General features: G+C 38.9%; 1 pseudogene; it reads left to right on the top strand.

Moving 5' to 3' along the window:
* Positions 1–6,349: 6,349 nt before the first annotated feature.
* On the top strand, positions 6,350–8,366 carry LOC149105238 (uncharacterized; annotated as a pseudogene).
* The last annotated feature ends 394 nt before the right edge of the window (positions 8,367–8,760 follow it).

The following is an 8,760-nucleotide window of genomic DNA, read 5'->3' as shown; positions in this document are numbered from 1 at the left end:
GCTAGCTGTATTTGCATGACCATAAATACATACAGTGTTGCAAAAGCTTTAGTAACCTAAAACTAAAACAGTAACGATTATCGTGATCATATAATAACGTTATGATATCGCAATCACGTTACATTGGTTTGATTTGAAAGTAGAATATTGCGTAAATCAAAGCAAGATGAAATAAATTTTGCTAATTGAATATTAATATAATGATTTGAAGAAGTCATACGTTCGCCAATGGCTTGTGTGAGGAGAAAGAATTAGATAATTAAGTACGTTTTACATATTCGCTTTCGCTGTCGGAAAATATAGAAATCCAACATAGATATATTTGTTTTAGTTCGTTTTGCATTTCTGAGTTACAGGTTACTGTTCTAGTTCATTGACCGTAATGGACACCTGCTAGTTTGTTGTAGGATCATAACTGTAATAGGCGTTCAACTGTAATTGCTACCTGCGATAGTCTTTTGTTAAACTGTTATCTACCTGTGTTGATTTGAAAGTTATTAATCTTGTAAACCTTGAATTCCGTTAGAGCCAATCGAGCTTTCTGAAATGTATTAGATAATATTTAGTTAAGAATTTTTAATAGCTTTACGTAATCCTTTAGAATTGCGCTTTCGGCTTAAATAGTCGTGCCTTGTGAAATATTCTTTGGTTACATTCTGGCTGCATTCCGGTTATGCTCCGGTTGCATTTTGGTTGTGTGCTTAGATTAAAACGATATCGTTGGACCTAAGTTCTGAGTGCTGTTGACGTCTCTCAAGGTAATTCCCTGTAACAGATCCGGTACTGATCCCCGCAGCATTCCCAGGTTTTTACAGAAGTGCTTTCCCAGGCCAAAAAACCTATTATCACACTTGTAACGAAGATAATTGTTTAAAATTCGGAATGATATGTTCTATTTTTTTATAAAATTTTTTTCTTAGAAAAGAGTATTTCTTGCAATATACAAAAAAGTGAGATTCGTCTTCAATTTGATTACATGCACAAATAGGGCAGAGTCTGTTAACCCTTAAAATTTAATCATATCTACTAGTCTCAATCCTTAGTTTGTGATTGCCTATCCTAAATTTCACTCGTTCTTTTCTTTCGCTTAGTTTGCTTGTTAGGCCTAAATAAGAGGAGGGTGTATAATCGTTCTTAAATGTGTTGAAAGCGTTTTGCATGGTATGTTGCCAATATAAAATATACTTTTGCTGCATTAGGCCAACATAATGTTTTATTCTAGCGTTAGTTAAGTACGTAAGATCAAAACAAGGGAAATCATAATATTCAGACATACTTATAATATTAGAATAATAACTATTTTTACCAGCGTGATGAAGATCTCGCGACATGAGAAAGATTTGTTTAACAATAGAGCAATTATCCTTACTTAGAAGATATGAGGAGTAATTCATGATTTTCTGATTGATAACTATAATGAGAGGAAACCCACCAAGTTCAGCTCTACATGCTACGTTGGATGCCTTATTGCTTACCCCTAAATAACATTTACAGAATTGGAGATGCGTTTTTTTCGATCTGGGAACTGTCCCAAGACTTGAGATCAGAGTTTGCATATGTACCCCAGTTCACTGTTATATGTCAAAATTGGGGAGATCATTGCGTCGAAAATTTTATTCGCTAGGAATGGAGGCAGTTTGCTGAAATTTGTGTGTTTTCTAAGACTGAAAAGGGCGTGAAGGGCCTTTTCTTTCAATTTATCAAGTGCCAATGAAAAGTTACCCGTCGAAGAAATGAGTGTTTCCAAATAAGTATAATTTTGAACAATTTCAAGAGGCTCATTGTCGATATGAAAATTAGACTGTATACATTTCTTAGCATGTTTTTGAAAGATCATAACTTTGTTTTTTTTTTTGGTTTGATACTTACCATCCATGTACTGCAATAGGATGATAGAGTGTCAAGGCAATTTTGCAGTCCTATTTTTGATCTTGACAATATGACTAAATCGTCTGCATGTAAAAGTAAATTTAATTTTGCGCCGTTTGGAAGGACAAAGGGATCAGATAGAATTTTTTCAAAAGAGAATGGTATGTCATTAATAAAGAGGTTGAACAGTAACGGGCTCAAAATACAACCTTGGTATACCCCTCTTACGTATGGAAAGGGCCGTGTTTGATTCTGGCCAATTTTGATGTAACATGTAGAGTTTGAGTACAAGCTCTTTATTAAATTGAAAAAAAAAAACAACCACCGACATTAATTTGTAATAACTTAAATAAAAGTTCGTCATGCCAAACTGAGTCAAAAGTATTTTTGAAGTCGACAAAACAAGCATAGAAGTTTTCGTTGTGGTGATGCACGTATTTATCTGCTAGAGTTCTTAATGTAAGAACATGGTCTGCTGTTCGATTTTTGAGTAGAAAACCAATCTGGGAATTGTGTAGAATATTAAGAGAATTGACATGCTCAAGCAATCGCTGATTTAAGATAGAGCAAAATAACTTTCCCAAACAGCTTGAGACACAAATTCCTCGGTAGTTTGATGGTTCATTTCTTCCTCCTGATTTATATACTGGTGTAATTAGACCGCGACACCAAGTATTAGGCATTATACTTGAAGGAAGAATTGAGTTGAAGAATTTAAGATACGCGGGCATCATTTCTTGAAGACTAGCTTTGATCATTTCGTTTTTTATTTTGTCCGAGAACGCCGATTTGTTATTTTGCAATCTTTTAGCGGCTATAAAAATTTCATTTTCAGTGGTCAAGTAGTCTAAAGAGGGAAACTGCCCTTTATGATGTTCCAGAAGTTTTAGATCATTCATTATTGACTGCTGAATAGGATTTAAAGGACTTTTCGAGTGAAAGGAACGGAAGTATGTTAACCAGTTATCCTCTGAGATTGATGGAATGTCGTCTTCATCTTTTCGCGTGTCATCCATTGATTTTAAACATTCCGAAAAGCATTTTTTGTCTGAGTCTTCTGCATTTTCCTCTAACTCAGTGATTTTTAACCGCGCGGCGGGCCGAGCTCGGTTCATGGTTTACCCGTGGTTTTTTTTTTTTTCGACTTCTGTGCGAGCAGACCCAAGCTTCCACTCGGCCAAATTTTGAGTCACGCAACCTGTGATGTTTACTCGCCAAAAGCTGTTGAAACATTAATAAATCTCATCTTTCGCGGGAAAAAATTAAAAACCCAGCGCTCGTCAAAAATTATATTTTTTCACCAGAAATTTAGCTCGGAACATATACATATTTATATTCGTTTGAATCGTCGATGAAATGACCTTTTCCGGATATTTTTTCCTTCGGGGTCAACAAAAACCTCCGATTACAAAATCACGCCGAACCTACACGTTGCAAAAAAATCTCTTCAAAACCCTGACTTCTAAGCGATATAACACTTCAGCGTCAATAGCTACCACACATCGGCAGACGGTAAATCTATTCCTTAACAATCCAGCTTTATCGTGTTAAAATTTCAGCGAAATCGAACAAAACCAGAATTAATTAGAATGTTTTTGTGACCTCACTCCCCAGACTTCACCTAACAAAGGAAGCAACGGTCGCCCATAGCAACCGAAAAACACCAACATAACAAAGCCGACGTTTCGGCCAAAAAACTCCAGAATTATCGCCTGCGAGCTTAAACTTGACTGGGAACATCTTTTTCGAACTTTTTTCAACTGATTTAGACGAAAGACTGGCCTCGGCGGGCTACAAAAAAGACCAAGAGAAAAACAGAACAAGACAGCAGAACAAGCCGATAATATTTCATCGCATGGCTTTCGGCACGAAAACGAAAATACAGCTTACTTCTGGATAAATTCAGCCTTAGAAGCCAGCAACCGGCCCCAAATTACTTTCTGTATCCTTACAAATGTCCTGACTTCCATCTCCGAAAGATTTTGCCCCAATTTTGAGCAAATAAACATTTCGTCGACGGTGACCGCCATTACGGTGGCTTGCATACTAAATTAGCTAACTTGACAAAATTCTCCCGAGGGGGGGATATGACGAAAAGAGCTGAAAGATGGCCTGTAATTGGCTAATGATGAGATCATCCCACTGTCCAAATTTGTGAGAATCGAAAGTAACGCCAATTTTCTGTCACGTTTTCAATCTGTGGTCACTGGAGTGACCAAAATCGATACATCGGTCGGGATAGAGTTTTATTATTAAATTATATGACTTGTGTGACTACTTTGCTAGCCCTTTACTCGTGGAAAACACCAATTAAATTTAATCATGACTTTTAAGAAAGAAAGCTGTTGTTAATAGTGTTATTATCGTGTCATTCATATCGCTCATGCCCATACATATCCCGAAGAAAGTTCTACAAAGATTAAGACCATTACGTCATCGGAGATTTGTCAATGGCTACCACTGATGGTGCAATAATACAGTTTGTGTTGATCAAGTGATGTGATGTCTACAGTAAGAAAAGAATCATCAATGACTGCTTTGGAATGTGCACTGCGTTCCGACGGTAGTGGTAAGCAAACAGTTAAATTTTAAAAGCGCGGTTATAAGATCTAACAGATCTTCTTGTTGAGTTGTAGTAATCACTTTTTTTCTTATTCAGTAGCTTTTTGTATTTTGTTTAAGTATCATGATATTGCTCTCGTAAGTATGCATTTAAAGGATCTCTGTGTTTTTGGTTTGAAATTTTCCTTAGCTCATGTTTCTTAAAGCGACATTCTTTATCAAACCATTTTTGTTCGATAACGGTTTCATTTTTGTACGATTTTTTCTTATTCTTATCTTTAAGCATCTTTTAGCTGCTAAAATTAACATGTTTTCTACTTTTTCAAGCGAGGTGTTGACATCTTCATTGGGAATGTCATCCTCACTGTAGTCTCGTATGAGCATTTGGAGATCTGGTGAACGTAAGATATCTTTGAATTTTGTAGCAGAATCATTTTCTCAAAGAAACTGCATAGGAAGACCAGAAAATGGATTGTTTTCATATGAGGAGTTACGTTGGGAAATGCTTGTGTTAATGCTCATCCGGGTTACTATTAGTCTATGGTCCGATAATGAGCGTGGCTGCTTGACGACAACATTTGAAACATTGGAAAAAAGATCTTGGTCACAAATTACGTAATCGATGACACTTATTCCGTTCCTTTCGTGGAATGTTGGTCCTCCCAAAGTATCACCGCTAACTCTTCCGTTTAGAATTTTGAGATCGGTGCTTTTGCAAATATCAAGAAGTCTTTTACCATGAGAATTTAACTCGTTGTCATAACTGTTCCGTCGACTGGGACGAAATGAAGAGTCAGACTGATCATTTGTTATGATGTTATGTCCTTTGGGAAAAACACTGTCTGAATATTTTCCTGTCCTCGAGTTGAAGTCACCTAAGAGGAAGATTGATCCCTTGGATGAAAAATTCAATATATCGTTTTCAAGTTATTCAAAAATTTCGGAGTCAAAATAATTTGAGGTAATTGGTGGAATATAAAGACCACAGGCGTAGTTATCGTTGTTTTGGCGTAATGTTTGTTGATTTTGAACCAAAGAAAATTTGGAGATGTTTTGACAATTGAAATCAATCATGAAATACATTCTTGTATAGCAAAATAATTCCACCACCATTTTTTGACATTTTTTGACCCAATTGTTTTCCATCGGATTAAATCTTTGCATCATGCGACGCAAACTGCCACCAACATTTTTGGTTTTGGTTCAAACAGCAAGTAGTTTGTTGTGGATTTTCAAAGTATGGATGATCCAGCCATCGACCGAGTAAAACAGAGATTAGTCATTCCGGGAGTTTGAGGTCAACAACAACTCAAGGCTGGGAAACAGTACGCGAGGTTGACGTCCTAGAGTGACGTTAAGAAATGAGGTAGACCTACAACGTAGATCCTTTTGACTGGTTGTTCGACTTGCTAATGATTTTGTCGAGTGTGGTAAGAAGTAGTCATGGTTACACACAAAGATTTTGGGATGCAAACTGTTTCACTCGCTCAATGCATATCTGTTAGCTAAATTGAAGATAAGGCTGTAATGTATGGTATTTGTGCTATGAAAGTACTCGAATTTTTCTTTTAAAACAACTAAAGAAAGGAATCAACTCATTAATGTTGCGGTCAGATTCGCGCTAGAACCTTGCTTGACATGTCATTTTTGTTTACATAGCAAATTCCAAGCACGATATTCGGTGTGACCGATCAAGAGTATGACCATGTGCTTGTTTGAAATCTAAGCCCAGAGTAACTAAAAGTACAAAGGATCCGAAGCTCAACTCAAGAGCGGTGTGTACTGCTCTTGAGCTGTGCTAAATAAATAAGATATGTTTTTCTTACGCGATTTGTCCAATGGGGAAGCAGCACTTTTGATTGCTTCATTGGTGACCTTTGTCATTTCTATTCAGAGCATCAGAGTTTCCCTTATTGCAAACAGGCGGCAAAAATTCGTAGAAAAAGCATGTCTCGGGATCACACTTCACCGAATCCCTTCCTTGATTCAACTTATGACCATGGCTATCCAGTCCAATTTCCACTTCAAGGCAATGTTAGACCTTTTCGGCAGACGGGCCATGCAACCGAGAGGAACAACTATGGCGCTGTTTCACAATTCCCGGGCTCGGCTATCGAGCGTTCAGCAGCCACTTTTCCTTCAGCTGCCCCTTTTCAGCTTATGACCATGGCTATCCAGTCCAATTTCCACTTCAAGGCAATGTTAGACCTTTTCGGCAGACGGGCCATGCAACCGAGAGGAACAACTATGGCGCTGTTTCACAATTCCCGGGATCGGCTATCGAGCGTTCAGCAGCCACTTTTCCTTCAGCTGCCCCTTTTCAGCTTATGACCATGGCTATCCAGTCCAATTTCCACTTCAAGGCAATGTTAGACCTTTTCCGCAGACGGGCCATGCAACCGAGAGGAACAACTATGGCGCTGTTTCACAATTCCCGGGCTCGGCTATCGAGCGTTCAGCAGCCACTTTTCCTTCAGCTGCCCCTTTTCAGCTTATGACCATGGCTATCCAGTCCAATTTCCACTTCAAGGCAATGTTAGACCTTTTCGGCAGACGGGCCATGCAACCGAGAGGAACAACTATGGCGCTGTTTCACAATTCCCGGGCTCGGCTATCGAGCGTTCAGCAGCCACTTTTCCTTCAGCTGCCCCTTTTCAGCTTATGACCATGGCTATCCAGTCCAATTTCCACTTCAAGGCAATGTTAGACCTTTTCGGCAGACGGGCCATGCAACCGAGAGGAACAACTATGGCGCTGTTTCACAATTCCCGGGCTTGACTATCGAGCGTTCAGCAGCCACTTTTCCTTCAGCTGCCCCTTTTCAGCCTTTTTACACTGCACATTTTCCAAGACCTATACGGGATGCAGACGGCGCTGAAGAGATGTTTTCCTCCTCATCAGAAAAGTGTAGACCTGAAACAGAGTCAAGCAGTCAAAGCGACGAAAATGGCGCGAAAGCAAGCCAAACCAAGTGGTTTGACGCTCAGACTTCGGTGCTTGTCGAGGAATGGAAGGAAAGGGTGGAAGAAGTGGAAAGTAGTGGAAGTTTGGAGGCCTGGCAGAAGATTGCTCAAGCGGTCAACAAGGCAGGCCCTTTTAAAACAATGAAGCAATGTAAAGACAAACTACGAAACTTGAAGCAGGCTTACAAAGATGCGAAGACCAACAATTCGCAGATCGGACGTGCAGCAAAAACCAGTCCATTCTTTGATGCCTTTGAAGAGGTTTTGGGCTCAAGACCAGTTGTGAAAATGCCCAGGGTGCTTCAGTCATGCAGCGAATCCACTACAAGTAATTCGCCTTCATCAAGCAAATCTTCGCATGCTGATTCAAGCGACTCCGATGGCAACGCAGATTCCTCGCCAAAGGAAGGAAAAAACAAAAAGAAAGAAGGCCAAGGCCGACGAGCCTGCTCAAAAGAAAGCAAGAAAAAGCAAAGAAAGCAATCAAAATGCTTTCACTGAATTGTGTTCAAAAATACTCGAACTGCAGAACGCTCAAGTGGAAGCGATTGAGCGATCACAAACAAGAGCAGAGGAGCTTATGTTCAAGATGGAAATCGAGCAGAGGAAAATCGATGAAGAAAGCAGAAGAAGGGATCAGGAATTTTTCCTTCGCATGGCAGAACTTTTGAAAAAATAAGTGAAAACTTACTTGATCATGAAACAAAAAACATGGAATATAACGAGTGCTAGAAAAGGATGGGGACATGGCTTTTGCTGTTTACACTAATTGCGTGACAGTTTCGTTACATTGGTAATAGATAAAATACAATTCCATTATATCAATGTATTGTGAGATGTATGTTATAAATCTCCTTATTTTTTTATTCAATTCATGAACTGTTCACTTTTCATTAAAATTAAAAAAGCTTTAAACGTGCATATGCTTATGTAACAAAACAAAACAATAAACAGTTGTGTTTCTAGGATAACCTACAAGTTGTCAAGTCATTATAAGTTATTTTCTATTGCTTGACGAACGGCTTGAGCTCCCGGATTCCGTAGAGCGTGATGTAGACGTCTGGACTGCAAATATTCTCTCTCAATGGTAACGACTCTTCTCAAAATCTCAGGGTCGTCAAATTCTTCTCCTGCTTCTTGACAGAAATTGTGTAGAATGCAGCATGTGAGGATTACTTCCGGTATATTGAAAAACCGGTTATCCATTCTCTTTAGCAAAATTCTCCATCTTCCTTTGAGAACACCAAAAGCCCATTCAACAGTGACTCTTGCTGAGGAGAGCACTTTGTTGAATCGTCATTGAGTCGGGTTTAAAACGATATTGTTAGGATAAGGCTTTAACAGCCATGGAAGGAGAGGGTATGCC

Source organism: Orbicella faveolata, unplaced genomic scaffold (genome assembly GCF_042242905.1).
Source record: "Orbicella faveolata isolate gen_17 unplaced genomic scaffold, um_ofav_v1 contig_34, whole genome shotgun sequence".
In the NCBI taxonomy this organism is placed as follows: Eukaryota; Metazoa; Cnidaria; class Anthozoa; order Scleractinia; family Merulinidae; genus Orbicella; species Orbicella faveolata.
Note: the sequence above shows the minus strand (reverse complement) of the source record. Positions and strands in the feature narration are given on the sequence as shown.